The 26500-nt window shown below is 47.1% G+C and overlaps 1 pseudogene; it reads right to left on the bottom strand.

The window, feature by feature from the left end:
• Window positions 1-2629: 2629 nt before the first annotated feature.
• Window positions 2630-26500, bottom strand: part of LOC136466060 (uncharacterized) — a 35298-nt pseudogene continuing 11427 nt past the window's right edge.

The raw sequence follows: 26500 nt of genomic DNA, 5'->3' as shown, positions 1-26500 counted from the left end.
ATTTGGCTGTAGTAATATAAAAAGTCAAATGTCCCTGTGAAATATTATGAATGAATCTAAGGCTGCATAGGCTAGCAATACATGGTCACATGTTTGGGCAGACAAAAAAACACAAAAAAGGAAACTGGGTAGGCAGGAGAATAATTGATACCGAGTAAAACCTGTAAAGGGATGACATTGAAAACTAAGAAGGTTCAGAGGACACACGCTACGAAAACCAATGGTAAGAAATGAAATCATCACAATCTAGCTAAATAAGAGTGCAAACCCAATAGGATACGAAATGAATGAATACACAAGCTGCTTCGTTAATGCCACAAGAGATTAACACTAAAATTGAATATGTGGCTTCAAAAGTACATGGACTCAATATCTTACCATTGGAGCAGCCTACATCCTTAAGTTGACGAACTAGATTGACACTGTGTCTTGCTTCTGTCCCAATGTAACAGAATACAAAAGCATGGATTCAATGATACACATATCTGTAGAAGCTACAGAAACCAAAATAACATACCAGTAGATGTACACAGGACAGCTGAGAATGAATTTAACAGCACTAAAGAACAATTGATGTATCAAAACCCCACAAATATGAATTTGTTGCAAGGAAAACACCAATTCGAACCATTGCAAAACTTAATGTGCAAGAAAAAAGGCAATGTGGAAGACCAACATTATAAGACCAACATTACTAAGGAGCTCATATCTGAAAAAATGATGGAACCACGAAATCATCATGAGCAATAGGAAAGCAATGGAAAATAAACAAATATAAGCATGAAAGGTAATTGCAGTCTGACGTATTGATGGTAAAATTGAGAGGCCTAAATGTGCACAGATGGAAATACGCCTGTGATAAGCTGGAAACGCAGCAACGGGAAAACCATCATGGCTGTGATAAGCTAGAAAGGCTTCACCCTTTTTCGTATCATTGGTAACATGCCTTATAGGAAATAAGTAACAGTAAACATAGGTCAAATCACAAGAAACCACAAAGAAGGGCTGGCGGAGCAAACCATAGTACAGCACAATTGCACAAGAGCACAAAGCTTCGACAACATAATTTTTTGCAGATAGCAGTGAAGCGCACGAAACAAGATTGGATTGTTGGCCAGAAAAAATAGCTCATCATTGCATATGCCAAATTGCCTCAGTTCACTAAGACAACCAAAAAGGACTATATGTATGTAATGGTTAGCGTCACCCCATACGCCTCAGCTGAATAAAGGTGGAGTACAAATATCATAAAAGACCAAGTCTTCATCACAACATATGGCTATGGCTGACTTGAAATGAGAATCAAAAGACCATAAAAAAGTGATAACTATAATTGCCTATTCTCACATGCCATCATTCAGAGGGGAAAAATTATTTTCAGCATCATTGGCATTGAAATATGGTCAACATAATAGGCAAAACAGCAATGGCATACAAATATGCTCGGATTTACCGGATGCACCTCACCACATCATCAGCAATGATATATGATCAGGCTATATATACATAACACAGGTAGACATTGTTCCCCTTGGAAGAAAATGAAGGGATGTATTGATCTGTTCATCTTGCGTAATAAATAGAGAGATGGGGATGGAGAGCAGGGGCAAGCACGTGCCCTTTCTTGTACGAATGGAATCAGTCCGTCAAGCTCTAGTGCAGATCAAATGAGGGACAGAGAGGAGACTGCAATGGGACCAATAGAGATGAGATGGATGGGAGGGTGGGTGGGGGGGGGGAGCGCGGAGGTCCGACGTGGCCGGCAGCCCCGTGCTAGGGCTGCTCTAGGAGAGAGAGAGAGAGAGCAAACCGGGATGGCCGGTGATGGAGAGGCGAAACCCTAGGTCGGCGCCGCCGCCGTCACTGTGCGGTGCGAGGGGGTCGTGGAGGAGGAGAAGGGCGGCCACCACCGCGCTGAGTCCTAGCCACCATAGAGGTCCGCTCGCACCGTTGCCCTACCCGCGTCAAGAGAGATGGGGAGAGAGAGGGAAGGGGAGAGAAGAGGCTGTCAGGACTCACCTATGTGGGGGACAGAGGGGGAGGGGGAGGTGGCTAGTGCAGGCTGGGGGCACCGTCGCCCCGCCTATCATCACGAAGAGATCGAGAGAGAGGACAGGGAGAGGGGAGGGAGCGTGTGTGTCGGGGTTTTTTTTGGTGAGTAGGGGATAGAGTGGTTTTTTATGCTTTTAAAAGTCTGTAATTATGCATGTGCCATTGAAAAAGATGAGCTCCTACGAGTGCCATCATTCTGAACTTCTTTGCTCTCTAAGCCATTCCATCTGTGTTCGATTGATTTTTTACCGTTTGACAGCACTTACCTATGTGCCCGATCAGTGTAAACGTCCAAAATACCCTTCTCTTGTCTTATCCTCTTGCTTTTTTCTCTCTCTGTCTAGTGGAGCCAAGCTGTCAGTGACCTAGCTCCACCTTCCTCCTCACCGCGCACCAGCCTCGCGTCGCGCCGATGCCAGGGTGGAGCTCGCTCGCCCGTGCCCGCACCAGGATGGAGCTCACTCGCCCGCACTCATGCTCCTCTTTCAGCTTCCGCTGGAAGGATGCTACCGAGTAGGGCACAAACTGGAGGTCCTTGAGCCGCTCGTGCCGCTGCTGTAGCTCCTCTTTGCTCACCCTATCCATCACCGCCTTCACCACCACCTCTACGGTGGCCGCGTTCTCGCCGACGACCACCAAACACCGCTTGGTCCCGCTCGTCGCCGTTGCTGTCCTTGGCCGCCATCATGGTCAGGGAGGCGGCGCTCGATGTGAGGATCCCCGCCATCTCATTCTTGGTCACGGCGGCATGGGAGGCACGCCTACACCTCGCCCCAGCGCAGAGCGCGTGGCGGGCATGCCCACGGCTGCGAGCACGACGAGCTCCATCCCCGCGTAGGGGAAGCAGTAGCCCACCGTGATGCACTCGGACGTCGTCCCACCCACCACCTCCCCTGCACTGTGGCTACTCCCATGCCTGCCACCGCTCCCGCTCCCGCCGTGCCTCCACGGGCGTGGACTGACGCAACCGACGCTCCTCCTCCATCGCCGCCGCGGCCACCATGGGAGGGGACGGTGATGCCGACCCTAGCCGTGCCCCGTGGACATGGACGCGGATGCCGACCACCGATTGAAAGGTCCTAATGGCTAGAGGTGGGTGAATGGCCTATTAAAAATTTCTACAACAACACTTAACAAACCGGTTAGACAATTATGAGGCAAAACGAGTGTTGCGCTAGCCTACTAAAAATGCAAGTCATCTACCACAATTCTAGTTTATGTAGTTACTATCCACACAATAACTATGTCACTACACTAAGTTAGTGTGCTCTCAAAGGCTAACTAAAGAGCCACACTAACCAAACTAACAAGCTCTCACAACTAGCTACACTAAAGAGGTTGACAACTAGTTTGCGGTAATATAGAGAGAGCGAGCAAGATGGTTATACCACTGTGTCGAGGAGTAAACCAATCAATCACAAGAATGAATATCGATGAAGACCAATCACCTCGAAATCAAATGATAACACAATGTTTTTTACCGAGATTCACTTGCTTGCTGGCAAGCTAGTTCTCGTTGTGGCGATTCACTCACTTAGAGGTTCACACGCTAATTGGCATCACATGCCAAACCCTCAATAGGGTGCCACACAACCAACACAAGATCAGGATCACACAAGTCACGGGCAATTCACTAGAGTACCTTTTGGCTCTCCGCCGGAGAAAGGTCAAGAACCCCTCATAATCACCACGATCGGAGCCGGAGACAATCACTAACCTTGGCTCGACGATCCTCGCTGCTCCAAGCCATTTAGGTGGCGGCAACCACCAAAAGTAACAAGCGAATCTCGCAGTGAAACATGAACACCAAGTGCCTCTAGATGCAAACACTCAAGCAATGCACTTGAATTCTCTCACAATCTCACAAAGATGTTGAATCTATGATGGAGATGAGTGGGAGGGCTTTGGCTAAGCTCACAAGGTTGCTATGTCAATGCAAATGGCAAAGAGGCTAAGCTTGAGCCGGCCATAGGACTTAAATAGGAAGCACCCACGATGTAAGGTCCAATTGGCTAGAGGGGGTGAATAGCCTATTAAAAATTCTACAACAACACTTAACAAGCCGGTTAGACAATTATGAGGCGAAGCAAGTGTTGCGCTAGCCTACTAAAAATGCAATTCTAGTTTATATAGTTTCTATCCACATAATAGCTATGATACTACACTAAGTTAATGTGCTCTCAAAGGCTAACTAAAGAGCCACACTAACCAAACTAAAAAGCTCTCACAACTAGCTACACTAAAGAGCTTGACAACTAGTTTGCGGTAAAGTAAAGTAAGTGAGCAATTTGTTTATTCCGCCGTGTCGAGGAAGGAGCCAATCAATCACAAGAATGAATACCAATGAAGACCAATCACCTCAGAATCAAATGATGAACACAATGATTTTTTACCAAGGTTCACTTGCTTGCCGGCAAGCTATGTGGCAGAACTGCCTAATCTAATGCCTCTCGGCAGTGCTCATCTTCCATTAGACACTAAGCACTCAGGGGAGAACACTAAATTACTCGGTTCCGTTGGGCACACCCTAGGGGAGAACCCAAAAATCCACATTTTTGCCATCAGGATCACAAATGAGAAAATAAAGCTTACATCATTCTGAACCATTTCTTACATCACTTTTAATACAACATCAGAGTATAATATTTATTAATATAACAGTGGAATGAAATCATATTATCAGAGTTATGAACAATTTAATTGAACAGTGGAATATAAACATGTGGGGGTACAACCCCGGATACCCACGACAGACCACATGGACTACGCCCCCTGGGGTGGCCCAGCCCACAAGATGAAGCCTTGCGGGGCATGACTCTGCTCGGCGCCTCCCGCAAGACATCGAGAAGATATCCTAGAGATACTACAAGATCTGTTAGGATATGTATGATCCCAAGATTCCTATAATCAGTTATTACTTTCCAGTTATCTCTTAGATCTAACCGACTCGTAACCCTGCTCCCCGGACTATATAAGGCAGGCAGGGACCCTCTCCAAACTCACGCAATATCATATGATAGCTAATATAAACCAACAGACCATAGGAGTAGAGTATTCATCATACTGACAGTCTAAACCTATCTAACTCATGTGTCTCTGTTGTCTTCTTATTCTTGATCCCATGCTCCTCTGTCGATCAATCTACCTTCGTGAGATACCCCTCGGAGGACTACCGATGATATTCTGTCGACAGTTGGCGTGCCAGGTAGGGGGTGTGCGTGTTGTTTTCCTTATCGAACAAGATGGTTTTTTTCATAGGCTCTTCGTCCCCCCCGCAGCTCGGCCAGATCTTCATGGTCGGATCGATCTCGTGGATCATCAATGCTGATGGAGTCAGAGAGCTCCTCGAGCTGGTGCAGATCGATTCTGCGTCGATCGCCCCCACACCTGCAACTGCAGATCCGATCTCGGAACCACTTTCGAGGTCGCCTTCGTCAACAACTCACTGCCTGCTTCCTTGCTACCAGAGGAGGCAGATCAATAGCAATGATCTGATCGCTCCATCAATCAGGATGGTCACAAGCTCGCTGATTGCCTCTCCATCACCGAATCGGCTTTGGATACCCTTGTTCAGCGCCGACCACCCACCAATCTAGACCTCCCAAAGGCTGCTTGGAAGACTCTGGGAATTATGGCTCTACCCTTTAGGCTCGCCAATGCCACCGCCACTCTCCAAGATGCCCTAAGGGGCAAATTCACCGGCTAGGTAGGAGACGCTCATCCTTTCACCGACCAGCTCACCGACCAGCCTCCACCGGCCGTCAACATGCTCCATGTCAGCCGGCACCCTAGGGTGTCCCTCCACACCATCCTAGAGGAGAGCCTAGGCTCTGAGTCCCAAGACTCCATAGAGACCCTCGCTGAAACCTCCACTGAACAATTTCCTCTCCCTCCTCTCCAGGGGGCGCGATCTTCAACGTCAGCGTCGATAGCCCCCCTTGGAACGGCAAGATCGAGGAGGAACGCGCCGCTCACGAGAACCAAAACGTCAACCATGCACAACACCGAGCAAATGAGCACGCCCTCTTGATGGTCGAGCAGCAGCTCGACTCGCAAGGGAGGCCACTCCAGCACAATCTCGATGAAGAGTTTCTCCGCATCAATGGCCACGACATTTTTAAGACTCCAAGCGCCAATCTGGCAGTGGCCGCCAATGAGCTTGCCCGCCTCCCACAGATGCTCGAGCTCGCTAAGGTCGCTGCCATGCTTAAAGCAGCACACTGTCAAGTCAATGAGATCTGCCAGGATCAGAGACCCTCTTACTCCACCACTTCGATCCACCGATAACAAAGATTGGTCTTGTTCCAACGATAAGATGGACGCTTATTGCGCCGAAATCAGGAAGCTTGAAGGGAAAGTTTTATGGTATCGAGTACCACCACATGGTACGCGACCAAAATCAGATCACCGATTACTTGTCCAAGTTGGGCTCCTCTCATGCCATGGTTCCACCTAGGGTCTTCGTCCAAGATCTTGTGGTGCCGTCCATTAAAGAAGAAAAGAAATTCAGGAAGTTCCACCCGCCGAGCAGCTGGTACTTGCGGTACCTTTGATGGCCGCCGATTGGAGGGAACAATTCATCAAGTACCTCTCTAGCGCCGAGGTACCAGCTGATAAAACTAAAACCGAACGCCTAACTCATCGAAGCAAACATTACATGCTGGTAAATGGCAACTTGATGAGGAAAAGTGCTAAGGAAGGGATTTTGCAAAAATGCATCACCCAAGAAGACGGAGTGAAGTTGCTCCTCGAAATTCACTCTGGTTCCTACGGCAACCATGTGGCCTCGAGAACACTGGTCGGCAAGGCTTTTTGAGCTGGTTTCTATTAGCCCACAGCCATCTCTGATGCAGAAGACCTCGTCCGACATTGTGAAGGATGCCAATTTTTCGCTAAGCAAATACACATGCCGGCACAAGAACTGCAAACCATCCCAGCTTCCTGGCCCTTCACATGCGTTGGACTGGATATGATCGACCCTTTCAAACAAGCACCAGGTGGTTTCTGGTACATGTATGTTGCCATCGATAAGGTCTCCAAGTGGATTGAATATAAACTGCTCGTCTCGGCTACTGCAAAGAAAGCAAACGAGCTCTTTGAAGATATTGTCCACAGATTTGGTCTCCCGAATAGCATCATCACCGACCTCAGAACTACATTCACTGGCCATCACTTTTGGGATTTCTACGAAGACCATTGTATCTCCGTCAATTACGTCTCCATTGCCCATCCTAGAGCCAACGGTCAGGTCGAACGGGTGAACGGTATGATACTGGATGCCCTCAAAAAGAGATTATTTTAGAGAGACGATAAACATCCGGGTAGATGGCTCAAAGAGCTACCAGCTGTAGCCTAGGGATTGTGTACTCAAGGTAGTCGCAGCACTGGCGTGTCTCCATACTTCTTGGTTTATGGCTCATAAGCCATACTTCCAGTGGATATCGCCTTCCGAGCACCTAGGGTGGAAAATTTTTATGAAGAACAAGCCACAGTTGTTCGGACAGAGGACGTCGATAGGGCCAAGGAGGAACGCCTAATCACTTGTGTCCACACAGCCAAGTATCTAGAAGGCTTGTGAAGGTACTACAACTACAATGTCAAAGGTCGTTCATTTGCTATTGGTGACCTTGTCCTTCGCAGAAAGCAGAAAACTGAAGGGATGCACAAGCTCTCCTCCCCTTGGGAAGGACCTTACGTTGTCAAAGATGTTACCCGACCAGGATCTTATCGCTTATGTAACTTAGATGGAATCGACGTTCCTAACTCCTAGCGTATAGAGCACCTCATATGTTTCTATCCTTGAAACGCCTCAAATATGTACTCTCCACTTTATGATGAATAAAGTTTTGATTTCCGTAAAATTTCTCCATTTTTTCTCCACTAGGGTTTAAATCTCCACTTACAATCACTGAGTTTTTATGCCACTTCATGACGAGCTCCACCAATGTTGTCGCCGACCTTGTTTCTCCAAATCTCCAATTCACCAAACGTAATCTCCAATTCGCTGAACGTATTCTCCAATTCGCCGAACGTAATCTCCAATTCGGCGAACATATTCTCCAATTAGCCGAACATATTCTCCAATTCGCCAAACACGTTTTCTCCAAATCGCCGAACACTTTTCTCCAAATCTCCAAGATATTTCGCCGATCAGCGAGCAACATGCTTTCTTTTCTGTTCTCTTCGAAGAAGACCCAGTCTCCGATCCCTCCCTACACGTGCTACGGGCTCCGTGCTCTGCGTTATGGGTGGTCGGCTGTGGTTCCTTGGTCATGCCTATTCATCCTACATGTCTACAGGCTCCGCGCTCAACGTTATGGTTTATGGGGTAGCCAAGGCCAAGAGTTCAGCATAGAATTAATTGCTCGGACGCCGCTCATTTTACCTATATCTCCAAGTTATTTTGATAACCGCCGTGCAGCACATGTTCTGTTCTTTTCTCTATGGAGAAAACCTTGTCTCTGATCTCTCCCTACACGTGCTACGGGCTCTGTGCTCTGCGTTATGGGTGCTCGACTATGGTTCCTTGGTCATGCCTGTACCTCCAACACATGCACGGGCTCCGTGCTCGACGTTATGGACTATGGGCTAGCCGAGGCCATAAGGGTCAATAGCGAACTAACTGCTCGGACTCTACTTACACTACGTGGTTAAAATTGCGAAGATTTTTTTGATGAAATACACGCAAACTGCATACACATGCACCTAAAAACATTTATCATATTTGTAAGTGTTTTTACGCTTTCATGCATTCTAACTACACTATACAGAAATTATAGATGATGTCTGCCGAGCAGATCATTACGCTCTGTCATTGCCATCCATTTCGCCGAACAGGTCTATATCGCTTGCCAATTTATTTGCTACATCCTCCACCTCATCCTCCAGCCACTGGGTCTCTGCTTCGCTCAGTCCTTCGGCGAACCCGCCCCCTATCGCCTGAAGGTCAGTGGCTAGATAGTGGGACTGAACCATAGCAAGGGCGTGAGTAGCGGTGGTAACAATGACATCGTGTTTGAAGCCCTTGAAGCTGTCCCACGCCGTCTTGCATCTTTCGATGATGATGTCCGGGCGCGGCGGCCTACCGTTAGGCTGAGGAGCCAATTCTGGTTCGATGCAGTCAAGCACCGGTTTGATTCCGATAACTACGGCGTCAAACTTATCCTTTTGAGTCCAGGCATCCTGCTCTAGCGCATCGAATTGTGCCTTGACCCTCTGACGGTAGTCTACAAGCATTACAAAGTTCCATGAAGCGAGAAAGTTACTTCAGCGGTAACCCCGACCAGGGAACACTCACCGTTCAGCTCCTCAGCTAGCTTGTTCGCTCACCCTATCTCCTTCGCCTTCTCCTCTCGGAGTTGCTCAAGGGCCTGGCGTAGCTGGCCGAGCTCTACATCTTGTTCTACAAGTACAACAGTCAGCACCAAAAGTAAGCGTATCCAACTATGCAAAGCATTTTCATCGATCACACGTACCTTTCTTCTGCTCGGAGACTTTCTGTAGCTCTTCCAAATGCTTGGAAGCATCCTTCAGTTGTGTGGAGGTAGTGGCCAGCTGCTCAGACTTGCTCCACAGCTTTTCTTTTGCAGTCGCCAGCTGTTCAAACATGACTCCCTTCTGGTGTTCTAGGTCCCACGCGTTGGATTCAGCGAGGTCTCACTCGCGCTGGCCCCTCTGGGTGTGTTTCTCTGAGAGGTTTATTGCCTCCTTGAGTTTTTGGTTCTCCTCGACGAGGGGCTCCATTCTCTTTGTCAACTTGTGCCACTGCTCGGCAGTCTGATTTGTTCCCTGAAATTCACAAGGATAATAATGGTATTCGATCCCCAACGTCAAAAATGAATGCTCCGGATTTAGTACTAACCTCGATTTGTTTTATTACTCTGGCGAGGGTGGATTTTAGCCTCCTTATCTCCTTGGGGTGTCCTCTTCCTTAACAACTACCACCTCATCACTGCGCCTGCGGAGGATTCGGATGGATTGGGTTCGAGGTTCAGCACGAACGATCTCCTCCACCTCATCCAATTCTTCTGTAGCAGCGGGAGAAACCGCCAGGGGGCTCTATGGCCAGACAGTGGGTCTGACCACGCCCTGTGATGCCTCCAAAGGTGCTGTTAGCTCCTCAAGCGCCATTGGTTCCACCGACCCAGACTCTTGTGCTACGCTGGCAACTCCAGCTTCAGCTCCCGAAGGCCCGGCAGCAACCACCATTGCTTTAGGTATTATCACCGACCTATTCCCCACTGACACCGACCTCTCGTCCTCTCTAAGTCCACCCATAGCAGTGGTTGAGTCTTCCGCCAGCTGCTGAGCACCCGGGGACCCCGACAAGGGAGCTAACGGCGTTACCTTCGCTCCAGGATCAGCCCGAGGCTACTCGTTAGTATGGGTGGATGGGTCTAGACCCTCCGTATGCCTTGCACTACATCAGATCATTTGGTCAAGCGACAAAACAGCTAAGACAAGACAACAAAGTAACTCCAACATGAGAATACTTACTGTTTGGTCTGTCGGTGCAATTTTTTGAATCATCGATGCCTACCCGAGCCCTAGGCGCGGCTGTGGGGTCGACTCCCTTAACTTGGGGTCAGGTCTCATCTCCTCCATAGTCAGCCTCTGCTCCGCCTGCTGCTCCAGGGTTTTCTCCGTTCATCGCTCTGGATTTACCTCTGCCTATTGCTCGGGGACTCCTGTCGCCTGCCCAGCGGGAACCTCTGTCGCCTGATGCTCAGGGACTTCTTCATTTCCCCTTGGTTGCTCCTCCATGCGAGTGTTGCTTAGAGGTGCTTGGGTGTTCAGAGGAGGAGCAACTGGATCTTCGTCGTCATCAGACCACTCGAGCACCGTGGTCCTTCGTGGTCGAGTGGTCTGGTCGCCACCAAGCGAGATGTCACCCCGTTTAAGGGGAGCGGTAGCCACCGTTTTTCTCTTCTTCTGGTCTGGCTCATCCGCCGCTGCCCTCTTTCCCCAGACTTTCTCCATCACCAGGGGTGAAGTCTCCATCTGACCAGGGTCAGTGCCTCCAGATTCTGATGAGGCGCTGGCCACATCTTGTTTAGACCGAGCTAATCGTCGGGCATCTACTCCCCTTGGCCAATCACCCCTCAAGATGCCGGAGAAATACACCGCTCTTTCTTACGAGTGGATCTTTGCATAAGTAAATCAGTTCACTACTCGTCGATGTTTCAGGATTAAAAGTCTTGGGAATAAAAATTGAGATGATTACCTCCAGGGGTGGATATGAGCAATTGAAGGCCCTCGTTTGCTTTGGCCAGACGAACGAAATGTTGGGAGCGAATAGCTCTGTGGCCCGCTCCATGACATTCTTCTTCGTCAGTCATTCCGTCCTTTCCCAGGTTCCATCGTCATCACCTCTGTAGTCAAAACTCGGGTGGGCCCTCTCCTTGTAGGGCTGGACGCAGCGCACTATGAAGCTTGCTGCCACCAGTTCGCCTCTAATTTCCATGCCTCTAATCAGGTCGAGGAGCTCTGTCACTTGTTCCATGTCAACACTGTTTGGTTTCTCTGACCAGCTCCTCTGGTTCTCTAGGATATGGTGGACGTCGCAGCAGATTGCAGGGTGGCTCTGTTTCATGTAGAACCACTTGGAATTCTACCCTTTTAGAGAAGTGTTCAGCGGTACGTTAATATACTCGCTGGCCATCCATCTCGGAGCTACAAATAGATGCCATCGACCACCCTGGAGCCACCACCGCCTTTCTTCTTCAACTAGAAGAGATGTCTAAAGAGGTTGAAGTGCGGTAGAACCCGAAGAAACGCCTCATAGTAATGGATGAGGATTGAGATATGATGAATGGTGTTGGGATGGAGGTTGCATAGACTAACCGCCCAAAGCTCCAATAGATCCCTCAAGAATGGATGAATAGAGAACCCCAACCCACGCTAGAAATAATCTTCAAAGACTACAACTTCATTGGTGTTAGGCATTGGGAATGGCTCACCACTGGCTGGCCGCCATCCGGTGGTGACGCGGCCAGGAAGCACGCCCGCCGCCACCAATCTCTCGAGCTCCATTTCTCTCGTGCGTGAAGACGTCCACTCTTCATCACATTTGGCTCCGACACTTGCTCTCTTTGGGCTCATTCTCTTCGAGTTCGTAGCTCTCCTCTTTGGTGCCATCTTTCGGATCTGGCTAGGGGATGGCACCGGCAGCGTGCGTTGGTGCAAATCTAGAAGTGTAAGGACTCTGGAGGAAGACAAAATGGCAAAGTGGTGAAGGTGGAAACTTGGGATGCGGCGGCGTAGTTATAAAGTACTTTCCCCACCTCTTCGCAGTCGAGGGTTTTTGGGAAATCGTTCCTACAATTTGCGCCTCTCTGAATCCTCTACAACAGCAAGGTGGGACGTAACATGGGCTTTTGTGCAACCGCAGCCCACATCGCTCATTTATCGCCGCCGTCAGTTGCTACTCGCCGAATGATCACCGACTTCTCTACTATTTATTGAGGCTTAGTAACCGACACTATACAACCATTACTCCAGTTTTTTCACCACGGTTTGATTTCTTCGATATCTCCGCTTGCAGCTTGGGGACTGGCTACCTATTCGGCTGGTCTTTGATTGTTTTTCTGTTTCTAACCCTGGCACCACATGACTGCATCACCTACTGTCAGGCTCAGGGACTAAGTGGGCACACTTCACCTTGCGGTGACTATGCTTTGTCTCTTTTTGGGACACGCCCGAGGACTGGCTGCGTGCTCAGCTAGTTTTCTGCTATTCTTCTACTTTTTGACCCTAGCACCACATGACTATGTCATCTACTATTAGGCTCAGGGACTAAGTGGGCACACTTCACCTCGTGGTGAATGTGTTTGCTTTGTTCTGGAAGACTCCGTGCCGCTTGAGACTAAATAAGAATATCTCCTTCACTCGTGGCTGGACTCTAAGTGGGCACACTTCGTCCACTGCAAGGAAATTTTTGATTCTAAACTTGAGCTCCTTACACCCTTTTGGTAAGCCATACTTGGGTCACACTGCTCAGCGACAGGTCACGCTGCTCGGCGATGGTTCACACTACTCGGTGATAGGTCACGCTGCTCGGTGACGGTTCATGCTGCTCGGCAACTCATCATAGTGGTTGGACCATGAGTTTGACTACTATGCTTTATTCGCACCTACTTCGGACAAGCTCAAGATGGCATTGCACAATGGGTACAAGGCGCTCAGGGACTAGCTGTGGGGGGTACGACCCCGGATACCCACGATAGACCACATGGGCTGCGCCCCCTGGGGTGGCCCAGCCCACAAGATGAAGCCTTGCAGGGCATGACTCTGCTCGGTGCCTCTCGCAAGACATCGGGAAGATATCCTAGAGATACTATGAGATCTGTTAGGATATGTATGATCCCAAGATTCCTGTAATTAGTTATTACTTTCCAGTTATCTCTAAGATCTAACAGACTTGTAACCATGCTCCCCGGACTATATAAGGCGGGCAGGGACCCCTTCCAAACTCACGCAATATCATACGATAGCTAATACAAACCAACAGACCACAGGACTAGGGTATTACGTCATACTGATGGCCTGAACCTATCTAACTTGTGTATCTCTGTTGCCTTCTTATTCTTGATCTCACGCTCCTCTACTGATCAATCTACCTTCATGGGATACTCCTTGGAGGACTGCCGATGATATTCTGTTGACAAAACAGGTGATCAGAATTATAGTGGAAATTAATATCTAATCATGGCATGATGAAGTATTGATATATAAACTACATCAATAGATTATGAAACTTTCATTTATAAAAACATTTGGTGAGACTTATAAATAACAACTACGATCGCAGCGTACAGGAATCCTCGCTGAGCCCACTAGGAGGTATCCACACACAAGGGTTAGCTCAAGCATCCACCTATCACCTACAATAGGGGGAATAAAACCCTGAGTACTCAATTGTACTCAGTAAGACTTACCCGACAGGAGAAAAGAAAAGACTCCAAGGATATGCAAGACTATCTGGCTGGTGGGTTCATTGCATCTGCAGGAAGCATTACTAAATGTGCGTCCTTATAGTCGATTTTTATTAATAGCCGCATTGGTTCATTAACTAACCATTCTATGTAAGCACTTGTGCTACTTTCAAGCAGGCGGTAAGCAATCAGAATTACTTTTCTTTCCAGCTTTCATCTTCCAGTTCTTACTATGGTGCTAGACATAAGACAAGCCGTACCGGATTGCCCGACGATTCACGAATCATTGCCCCCAGCTGGGTACTCTGAAAACACATGCCTCGCTTGTACCCAAGGCACAAGCAGGACCAACCCATCACTCTCCTATCCTAGGTGTCTAGGTCCCCATTCAAACTAGGACTCCAAGACCCCGCCCCTGAGTCTTGGACTCAGTGCGGTGCAAGGACCTCCTCCACCAAAATAAAACCCTAATAGTCGGTCCAGAAAAGAGCCGGATCCGGGACAAGAGAGCAGCAAGTCTTCTAAGCACCCATACCCAAGTATGTGCTCGGGATAATAAGTCTGTGACTTGCCTCGATGGCTTATGCAACGATCGGTCCTTAACCGACACAGACAGGGAAAGCAGTGTAACCAAGCCATGCCCCGTGTCCACAGTGACACAACCTCTTACACCCACTAATACCCAAACCATATCCCTGCCTGGTCACCATTTTTCCTTTCCACCATTTATATTTTCCAAGTGATGATAATCCAATAATATATTTCCTATATCTCGCGAGTGACAGGCAATCACTCGACTTCTACCGGAGTCCTATAGCATAGCATTCTACCCGATCCTATCATTCTAGTAAGACTCATAGGATAAAGATATATATGCAAGTGGGTTTCATTCCACTCCTTAAAATTTAATGCACAAATATAATTTAACTGCAGAAGAGTAGAGGTTATGCACCGGGGCTTGCCTGGGTAAAATATAACCAAAAGTTAGTATTTGCATCTTCAGATCATCCACCATCAACTAAATAGAAAGCCCATTGTAGCATCTCCTAAAGGGAATACCATTACACCATCTTTAGATTCCCACTCATCCTTCACTTAATCCATTGATCCATCATCGTACCTATATGATATGCAATGCGATGCAATGCAAAGACATAATTAATTGACTGCAATCGTGACTCAGTAAAATATGATTTACGCCTCTCTAGTTAACGAGCTAGATTTAACAATGACCGTACCTAGGCTACATATACACGTTGTCGAATAAGGCGTTATTTCCCAACAATTATTTTTGTTATATAAACCAACGTTGTTTCTTTATTCTATTCTATCGATTTAATCATTATTCGAAATAGGGTATCATTATCTATTTAGCAAACTAATCATTCTAGAGCTACAAAAACTACAGTGAGTACCTAATATGGCTAGGAGCATAGTGTACAAATTTCAGATCCAACACCATTACCAATTTACCACGGAAATTCCTACAAGTTCTCCTTTTAACAACATTAAGTATTTTAAAATAATTAGAGCAACCCTAAAAATATACCGAGTCTATGTGAACAGAATAAACTACTAGGTAGATCATGATTTTAAAAACTCAACAAAACTAGTTTGGCATTTTTATGATTTTTCTAAATTTTATTATCAATTTCCAAGTATTTAGACACTTGCTGAAAATAACAAAACACCAAAAAAGGTAAAAGGGTCCTTGGCCTGAAGCGGCCCAGGTCGGCCTGGTCCAGCGATCCAAGCAGCCCAGGCGGTGGGCGCGCACGTAGGCGCAAGCGGCCCAAGCGCGGTTGGCATAGGTTGGCAGCACGGTTTAGTCCCAGGCGCGCGCACGGTCTAGGAGGCACTAGGTCAGCCTAGGGGGGTGTAGGTGTGAGCGGCCTAGGCGCTAGACTGGCAGCCCACCAGCGTGCACAAGGCAGCGGCCCATGCGGCAAAGCCCAACACGACGGCAGTCTTGCAAAAACGTCCCTACGCTTCTAGCTATTTGGTACTCTACTGTTCATATGAGTCATTCAATTCGTAGCAATCACCCTGGAAATATTCAATCCTTACCCTAGGGTCCCTCTCGTCATCCACAAAGTAGAGCACTAACGGAAATCACCGGCCGGCGGCGCTTCGGCACTGAGGTGGTGCACAGAGGCAGCGAGGGCACCCGCTGCTTCCGTGGGCACCGGCGGCATGGCCATGAGCGGCCCGAGGCACCTCGGTCATGCACCCACGCGGGCGGCCACACGGCGACGCACAGCACGACCACGGCGGGAATAGCGGCACGGTCTGCAATAGCCACGGAGGCTGGACGGTAGCCAGGTGGTGCGCCTAACGCAGATAACGGCGGAGGAGGCACGTGGAGCAGCGGAGCAGTGCTCCGGGCATGGGCGTGGCTAAGGAGCAGCAGGCCTAGTGCGGTAGGGCAGCTCCCTGGCTTCGGCGATGCTGACGCGTGCGGTAGCGACTGTGGAAGCGGTCACGGCGGGCGCAGAGGGGTGAGATGAGGCAAAGCCGCGCACGTCTCAGTGAGCGAGAGGCGAGCAGCGGCGGTGGCGAGCCAGCCATGGCAGGGCGCTCGCGCAAGGCAGCAGCAGTGAGAGGAGCCGAGTGAGAGAGCAAGCGAGGAGAGCGAGCGGGGCGGGATCGCCTCCCATCGGCAACAGAAAAGAAAAGGGAGGAGAAGCAGCGCTGGGGGAAACTGACGACGGTAGACGTGGCCAAAGCTAGTGCTCGGCTCGGAAGAGAAATCGGAGACAGAGGCAGACAGGCGCACGAGGGCAGGGCATGGGATATGGGGGCATCTCCATGTAGTGCAATGAAAGGACAGAGAGAGAGAGAGGAAGAGCGGACAGAGGCTAGGAAAAGCAGAGTGAGAGCAGCAGCTCGGCATCCTCAAGAAGTACTTTCGAAGTTGAACCATGCAAGCGGGGAAGAGGCAGCTATCCAGTGTAGAGCCAAGGGCACAGCAGCTGGCTACAGCAGCCAGAGGGGCAGCGGGAATGCAGTCGTGCCGGTGCATGACGCGCGCGAGCAGCGTGAAAAGTAGTAGCCAAAAAGGGAGGATGGGGAGACAGGTCGACACGGCTTGAACTTGTGCTAGCGCAATGCGATAGAGCAATAGTAGTGGCACGTGCATACATAGACGGCATACGCGACAAGGATGCGGTGTTGCTTGCGTGCATGCCTTGCTCTGGTAAAAGGAAAAGGAAAGCATAGATGGCAGACCGAGGCATTGATTGCTGCTGGAATGATACAACAGGGCAGATACAAGCAAGGCAGGTCACAGAAGCAAGGAGACCGAGCGAGCAGCGACTCAGCAAATCCCATTAATATGCTCCGAACAACGTCGTGCAAAAGCAGGCACACATGGCCTACTGTGCGTCTAGTACAATAGCAATACCAATCAGAGAAGGGACACGCAGGGGTAGGCAGGCACACACAGAGACAGAGAAAGCACAACCAGGTTATCAGTTCGACGGGACAACAAAGGCAGTGGTTACTCGGCGGTGCACGGCAGAGAGAGGACATGGCGTGATTTAACTTGAGCATTGATTTGAGTCCACAAAACTAAGTCACACATGATTCGCTTCTCGCCTCAAGTACTTTTTAAATTAAAAACCCAAGAACTCATTTCAAAAATTTTACTTAGGCCTAGATCGTGGTGCTAAACAAGCTCGTAACACTAGGGGTGTTACAACCAACCCCCCTTAAAAAGAATCTCGTCCTGAGATTCGAAGCAAGAATCAGAAGGGGAAAAACGTGCTTACATTATGTAGATTAGGGATTACATGAAAGATTGCACGACTTCAAATGCTAAATCACACAGGGATTTAGGGATACATGATTAAGAGCAATCTTGGTACAACCGAGATGTAATCCAGAAGGCAAGATAGACGAGGGCAATGGAGAAACAACAAGATAATGATTATCCAAAACATGGAGTAACACCAACAGATCTAGAAACAGGACTCCTAGAACTCAAACATTGTGAACCCTAAGACTAAACTAACCAGGGGAACTTGAACTTCTTTAGAAACCAGATCCTTTCTCCTCCTCAGATTACACCATCACCTCAGACTGATGAACCTAGCTTCACAATAATGAATGGATCTCGTAGTTCTGCTCTAAATGCGAGGGGAATGGGGATGAAGGAGAAGAGCAAAGACCAAGGGTATTTTATAGAGGCGAACGGAGGTGGGGCACAACACACCGGAAGCGGATGTGGTGGGGATGGGATACACAGACAGTTCATGCAATGGAAATAGACACGGCCATGGTGCGCTCCCTGCACAAGCGAACGGATGAGAAATAAAGGAGAGGAGATAATAGGGTGCGCTAGATGAGGAGGCGTGCGGGCGGTCGTGTCCCCAAAAGAAGAAAGAAAGAAGAGGGAGAGGGAAGGGGGGTCTGATACGAGGGACGAGGCATGAGAGTCGAGAGCCGACCGGATGCTGGGAAAAGGAGAAATGCACAGTGCACAAAGACGGCGAGTGCGGCACGATGCCGCGGCCATGCGAGAATGGGGAGCTAAGGACCCGATATAGACATCGTTCATAGGGCACGCAGCGAAATGACCCAGCACAGTCAACTAAACACAGGGATTCGGATATGACATCCACTCAGACTTTCACAATCACTCTTGATTACCCAAGGCTAACTTTCCTTACTACTCTTATTTTGCTTTCCTTTACTCGACCACATCCGTCTTTCAAGTAGACTGAGACCATGTCATACTTTCTTCCTCCAAAACCACCTCCTCTTGTTTACTTTGAGAGAACACTAGTTTATCGACCCATTGTGGATTTCCCGTTTGAACACCTAAACATTTCTAAGGAAAATATTTGTAGCAAAAGTGGTATGGCGGTGTAACTTAGTAAAGGTACTTGGTCAATAACCTTGATACCAGCGCATGCTGAGCAGCGTCACCATGTGGCAGCTGTTCCACAAGGAGCCCTCAGTGTTGTCATGGCACCATAAGCTATTAACCAGGCTACTACTACCAACTTACACACCATGAAGGCGGTGGGGTCATAGACCATAGAATAAGGGGAGTATTGTAGGGGAAAATTCAAACAACAAAGGTTCCCTTCACAACAAGGGACACGGAATTCAAATCCAATGGCAGATTTGATTTAAAGAGATTCAAGTGCTCTGCTGGGACATCCATAATTAGTCGATACAGTGTCCAATAACATCCCATCACGGCTGATCTGCTGGCATTTGGGTGTCAACTTCTCCCGTAACCTGCTTAATATCGTCCATGAAACTCTTAAGCACATATAACGAATTGAGGGTAGATGAACACAATAAACACAACAAAATAAATAAAATGCATGTTCCAACGGTCTCATGTGGATACATCATATAGGCATACATGCTCCCATTCACGATACAGCATTCACCTATGGTCAGACGATCTCAACAACTACAGACGACAATAATGGCAAGAGTACAATACCGGAGAACAGCGATGAAAAGCACTACCACTACGGGTACAACATCCCAAGGCAACTAATCTACATCTTCTCATGGCAATGGCTGAGTGAGAGGAATCAAGGGTTCTGCTTCTAACACTTCTGAAGGTGGAGGTGCTGGCGGTTCTGCATCACTGGTTCTTCTTCTTTTAGGTGGGTGGATAGGGATCCCCTCCAAGATCGAGGCATCCTGCCTTTCATCAACCAGCATCCTCTGCTTGGCCCTAGTGACAAGATAGGCCACCCATAGCTGATGGACATGCCAATCTTCAGCCTCCTTCAGAGCTTCCAACATGGCAGTCTCTCGGCTCTCAGTAGCTGCAACACTGGCATGCGCTTCGGCGAGCTGCACCTGGAGCATCCGGTTGAAGATCTCGGCTTCCTCAGCACGCCAAAGGCATGCCCTCAGCTCCAAGGCTTGCTAGTCAAACTGCTCATCCAAAGCAAGCAGGTACGTGGTCAAGTGCACCATGGTTGGACTGTCCCCTTGCGCATCTTGCCCTTGCAAAGCCTCCATGCGAGCCTTCCATGCCCACCGATTCTTGTCTAAGGGAGGAAAGAACCTCATGGGGGTATGGGCAATGGGCTCTTCATAGATCTGATAGAGGTACTATAAGGCTTTGCGGCCCACAACCTAGTAGGTGTCGTTGAAGCTAAACCCGATTGCTGTCACACTCTAGGCTTTAGTGAGGTCGGGGAACTCTTCACTCTTCCTAATGTAGACTGTAACCTCACACCGATCGATGCCATGCTCCTCATACTCATGGCCCTCATACTCGGGATGATCCTTGACTCTGAGTTTTTGTAGGGTGGCATGCAGGATTCTGGGAAAACCCTCCATGTTCAGGCAATAACTACTAACCTAGGCTCCTACCATCTCTGGTGGTGGTGGTGAGGAAGGCTGAGCGAAAACTGGCTTAAAGGAAAAGCCAAGCGAGCTAAAGTGCACTGAGTGGTGGTACCAATGGCTAAGTGAAAGGTTCTAATGGCTAGAGGGGGGTGAATAGCCTAATAAAAATTTCTACAACAACACTTAACAAAATAGTTAGACAATTATGAGGCGAAGCAAGTGTTGCGCTAGCCTACTCAAAAAGCAAGCCACCTATCACAATTCTAGTTTAGATGGTATCTATTCACACAATAGCTATGATACTACCCTATGTTAGTGTGCTCTCAAAGGCTAACTAAAGAGCCACACCAACCAAGCGAGCAAGCTCTAACAACTAGCTACACTAAAGAGCTTGACAACTAGTTTGCGGTAATGTAAAGAGAGTGATCAAGAAGGTTATACCGCCGTGTAGATGAAGGAACCAAACAATCATAAGGATGAATAACAATGAAGACCAATCACCTCGGAATCAATTATGAACACAATGATTTTTTACCGAGGTTCACTTGCTTGTAGGCAAGCTAGTCCTTGTTGTGGTGATTCACTCACTTGGAGGTTCACGCGCTAATTGGCTTCACACACCAAATCCTCAATAGGGTGCCGCACAACCAACACAAGATGAGGATCACACAAGCCACGAGCAATCCACTAGAGTACCTTTTAGCTCTCCGCCGGGGAAAGGTCAAGAACCCCTCACAATCACCACAATCGGAGCCGGAGACAATCACCAACCTCCACTCAATGATCCTCACTGCTCCAAGCCATCTAGGTGGCGGCAACCACCAAGAGTAACATGCGAATCCCACAGCGAAACACGGACATCAAGTGCCTCTGATGCAAACACTCAAGCAATGCACTTGGATTCTCTCCCAATCTCACAAAGATGATGAATCAATGATGGAGATGAGTGGGAGGGCTTTGGCTAAGCTCACAAGGTTACTATGTCAATGAAAATGGCCAAAGGTGACAGCTTCAACTGGCCATGGGGCTTAAATAGAAGCCCCCATAAAATACCCATGTTGTACCCCTTCACTGGGCACAACGCGGGGTGACCGGACGCTCCGGTCGGATTGACCAGACGCTGTCCCTCAGCGTCTGGTCACGTGATACACGCCACGTGTCCCCTGCTTCAAATACTGATCGTTAGATTTCAACGGTCATCTGTTGATCAGACGCAGCGCACAAGCTAAACGGACGCTGAGCCTCCAGCGTCCTATCGTTTCCAGTAAGGTTCCAAAAATGATTTTCTTCGACCAGACACGTCCGGTCATGCTTGACCGGACCCTGCAAGCATCCGGTCACTCAGTGACTTTTCTCCGCGCTGCTCGACAATAGGACCGGACGCTGGACCTCAGGGTCCGGTCAGTCTAAGACCCAGCGTCCGGTTGATGACCAATGCTGGCGTCTATGCTGCCACGCTTGACTGGATGCACCGGTCCCTCTGAGACCAGCGTCCGGTCACCCAGTGACTAGCAAGACTAACTCATTTTCACCTCTAACTTTTTCACCCTTGCTTAAATGTGCCAACCACCAAGTGTACGACCTTATGCACATGTGTTAGCATATTTTCACAGACATTTTCAAGGGTGTTAGCATTCCACTAGATCCTAAATGCATATGCAATGAGTTAGAGCATCTAGTGGCACTTTGATAACCGTATTTCGATACGAGTTTCACCCCTCTTAATAGTATGGCTATCAAACCTAAATGTGATCACACTCTCTAAGTGTCTTGATCACCAAAACAAATAGCTCCTATGGTTTATACCTTTGCCTTGAGCTTTTTGTTTTTCTCTTTCTTCTTTCCAAGTCCAAGCACTTGATCATCATCATGTCATGATCTTCATTTGCTTCACCACTTAGAATGTGCTACCTATATTATGATCACTTGATAAACTAGGTTAGCACTTAGGGTTTCATCAATTCACCAAAACCAAACTAGAGCTTTCAATCTCCCCCTTTTTGGTAATTGATGGCAACCCTTTCACAAAGATATGAATTAAAATTCAAGTGAATCCATGTTGCTTGCCCAAGCATATTTACTCTTTGTAAAAGGATATGGACAACTTTCATGAACTTCATATGGTAGCAATTGCTCCCCCTATATATGTACTAAGAGTTTGGATTGTAGCTTGCACATATGCTTAGATAGGAAATATAGGAGACAATGTCTACCAAATGATGCTAAGGTATAAAAGATGGACCTTTGAAGTGTGATACCAATCGGAGTGCACCATTATACCATCCTTAGCACCATGGTTAGCTTGATACCACTTGGAAATACTTGGAAATGAAATCATTAGATATCCTATGCATGCTAGTTTTTTATTTTGTCATTCAAACCTACAACTAGCATACACCACACAAGCATGGATATTAAAATTTAAAACTTGTGCCATGCAAGCAAACATATGAAATGCACCATACAAGTTCATGAGCTTGCTCCCCCTACTTGTGTGGTCAAAGTTAATTTATTCCTTTCCTTTGTCATATTTCTCCCCCTATATCAAATTCTCAATTTTGTTGTCTTTTCACTATCTTTGTACACTATTTCTCCCCCTTTGTCATCAATGACCACAAAGGCTTAAATTATAGATAGGTTGAGATTATCAATGTCAATCAATGGGGTGAGGATCATATTCCCAAATTTGGTTCAATCTAAAATACTTGCCAAAGATGTTTAACTCGGTTTGATACAAGGACAAGCTTCTTCACACCTCCAAATAAGGGTTATCTTGTACCATGTTGAGTTAAACACTTATAGCTCATTTTCTAGATTAAACACTAGGTTTATAAGCCCACAAACATGTCATATGCTACCACTAGACAAAGTCAAGTATAGAAGCAATAGTGATACCATATTAACATCAAATTTATTTGATTTTCATGAATGAGCTTAATAAAATATGAGAAATGACTAGATGCACGAAACATGTCCTTAGCAAGGATGTATGTCATGCCAATCAACTTTTACCTTAGATAGCTCGAAGGAGAGGCATGTCATAGTGGGGGGGTGCATTAACACATATTTGAGAAATCCAATATGTTCAACTCATTCCTTAGTTTGCAAAACCTTTTCTCATTGTAACGTCTCGCCTCTACAAGGCCGGGCCTGCTTACATCTGGTAGCTTTTCTAGGACATAGACTGCCCTCACAGACCCACACAAAGTCTTTTCTGCGCACTTTGTCCTCACTCGTGCGCACCTGAGAAAGACTTCCTAATTGGTCACCCATCCTGAAATTGCTCAAGGCCAAGCACGCTTAACCTCAGAGTTCTTTAGAGATGGGCTTCTAGAAAAGAAGTTGTAACTTGTTGGTATGAGAATCTTATTAATCATGTTAAGCTCTGGGCCGGGATGTTACATCCTCACCCCCTTAAGAGACCGATGTCCTCGTCGGTCAATCCCAAGCCAGGAACGTCCCCTCTTGGCCATATCCGTGTGTCCAGTGCTAGCACATGTGTCATGCTGTGTGACCACTCTAGGACCACTCCAGCCATGCGCACCATGCCTGCACAACTATGACACACGCGCCTGTAAAACCGTGAGAGTCGGCTCTGATACCATTCTGTAACATCTCGCCTCTACAAGGCTGGGCCCGCTTACATCTGGCAGCTTTTCTAGGACATAGACTGCCCTCACAGACCCACACAAAGTCTTTTCTGCGTACTTTGTCCTCACTCGTGCGCACCTAGGAAAGACTTCCCGATTGGTCACCCATCCTGAAATTGCTCTAGGCCAAGCACGCTTAACCTCAGAGTTCTTTAGAGATGGGCTTCCGGAAAAGAAGTTGCAACTTATTGGTATGAGTATCCTATTAATCCTGTTAAGCCCTGAGCCGGGATGTTACACTCATCCAATGGCTTGGTGAATATATCGGCAAGTTGATCTTTAGTGCCTACACTCTCAATGCAAATGTCCCCTTTTTATTGGTGATCTCTTATGAAATGGTGGCGGACATCGATGTGCTTTGGTCTTGCATGTTGAACCAGATTGTTGGTCAACTTGATTGCACTCTCATTGTCACATAGCAATAGCACTTTCTTAAACTTGATTCCAAAATCACTCAAGGTGGCCTTCATCCAAAGTATTTGTGCACAACAACTACCGGCGGATATGTATTCAGCTTCGGCGGTTGATAATGCAATACTATTTTGCTTCTTTGATGACCATAAAACAAGTGATCTTCCTAACAATTGACATGTGCCCGAGGTGCTCTTTCTTTCAACCTTGCATCCCGCATAATCCGAGTCAGAATAACCAACTAGCTCAAACTTTACTCCTTTGGGATACCACAAACCAACATTTGGTGTATGCTTCAAGTACCTCAATATTCTCTTTGTAGCCTTCAAATGACTTTCTCTTGGTGAGGATTGAAATCTTGCACACATACATACACTAAACATGACATCCGGTCTTGATATGGTCACATAGAGTAGGCTTTCAATCATAGACCGATACAACTTTTGATCTACCATGTTTCCACTTGCATCACTATCCAAGTTGTCATTGGTTCCCATTGGTGTGCTAATGGCTTTACTATCAATCATTCCAAACTTCTTGATCATGCCCTTGATGTACTTGCCTTGACTTACAAAGGTACCATTCTTCAATTGCTTGATTTGAAGACCAAGAAAGTAACTCAACTCTCCAATCATGGACATCTCAAACTCATTAGCCATCATCTTTCCAAACTCATCACAAAAGTCTTGATTGGTTGATCCAAATATAATATCATCAACATATATTTGCAATACAAATAGATCTTTTCCAATCTTCTTGATGAAAAGAGTGGTGTCAACCTTGCCCATTGTGAACCCTTTAGAGAGTAGGAAGTCCCTCAATCTCTCATACCATACTCTAGGTGCTTGCTTCAAGCCATACAATGCTTTCTTCAATTTGTACACATGGCCAGGCTTGTTGTCATCTTCAAAACCGGGAGGTTGCTCAATATATACTTCTTCATTGATGTAGCCATTGCGGAATACACTCTTAACATCCATTTGATAGAGTTTGATGTTGTGGGCACAAGCATAGGCTAGCAAGATTCTTATTGCTTTCAATCTAGCAACGGGGGCATATGTTTCTCCAAAGTCAAGACCTTCAACTTGTGTATAGCCTTGTGCTACTAATCTTGCTTTGTTCCTTACTACTATCCCATCTTGATCTTGCTTGTTTCTAAAAACCCATTTGGTTCCAATCACATTGTGTTCCTTTGGTCTCTCTACTAATTCCCATACTTGATTTCTTGTGAAGTTATTCAATTCTTCATGCATAGTATTTACCCAATCAACATCCTTGAATGCTTTATCTATCTTCTTTGGTTCAATGAATGACACAAATGAGAAGTGTTCACAAAATGATGCCAATCTTGATCTTGTTTGTACACCTCTAAAAATATCACCAATGATAGTGTCCAATGGATGATCCCTTGCAATATTAGTTGGTTGGAGCATTGGAACTTGATTGCTTGCACTTGCTTGATCATTGGGTTTAGATGATGTACTAGCCACTTGATCTTGTTCATTGTCATGAGATCCACTTGAACTAGCTTGATTTATATCATCTTGCTCATTTGAGTTAGAGACCACTTGCACTTGATCATCTTCATCATCATTCACTTACCTAGGCCTCAATTCACCAACATCCATGTTCTTCATGGCATTTGAAAGGTGAATGCCTCTAACATCTTCCAAGTTCTCATTCTCTACTTGTGAACCCTTGGTTTCATCAAATTCAACATCATGAACTTCCTCAAGAGTACCACTATCTAAATTCCAAACTCTATATGCTTTGCTTGTAGTGGAATAACCAAGTAGGAATCCTTCATCACATTTCTTATCAAACTTGCCCAATCTAGTGCATTTCTTCAAGATATAGCATTTGCAACCAAAGACTCAAAAATATGCAATGTTGAGCTTTCTACCATTCAAGAGCTCATATGGTGTCTTCTCTTTCAATCGGTAACAATAGAGGCGGTTGCTACAATAGCAAGCCGTGTTGATAGATTCGGCCCAAAAAGATTGACTCACATTGTACTCACTAAGCATAGACCTTGCCATATCAATGAGTGTTCTATTCTTCCTCTCAACAAGGACATTTGATTGTGGAGTGTACTTGGCTGAGAATTGATGTCTAATTCCAAATTCA

This window comes from Miscanthus floridulus, chromosome 7 (genome assembly GCF_019320115.1).
Source record: "Miscanthus floridulus cultivar M001 chromosome 7, ASM1932011v1, whole genome shotgun sequence".
Taxonomy (NCBI): domain Eukaryota; kingdom Viridiplantae; phylum Streptophyta; class Magnoliopsida; order Poales; family Poaceae; genus Miscanthus; species Miscanthus floridulus.
The sequence above is the reverse complement of the archived record's forward strand: the minus strand, read 5'-3'. Positions and strand labels throughout refer to the sequence as shown.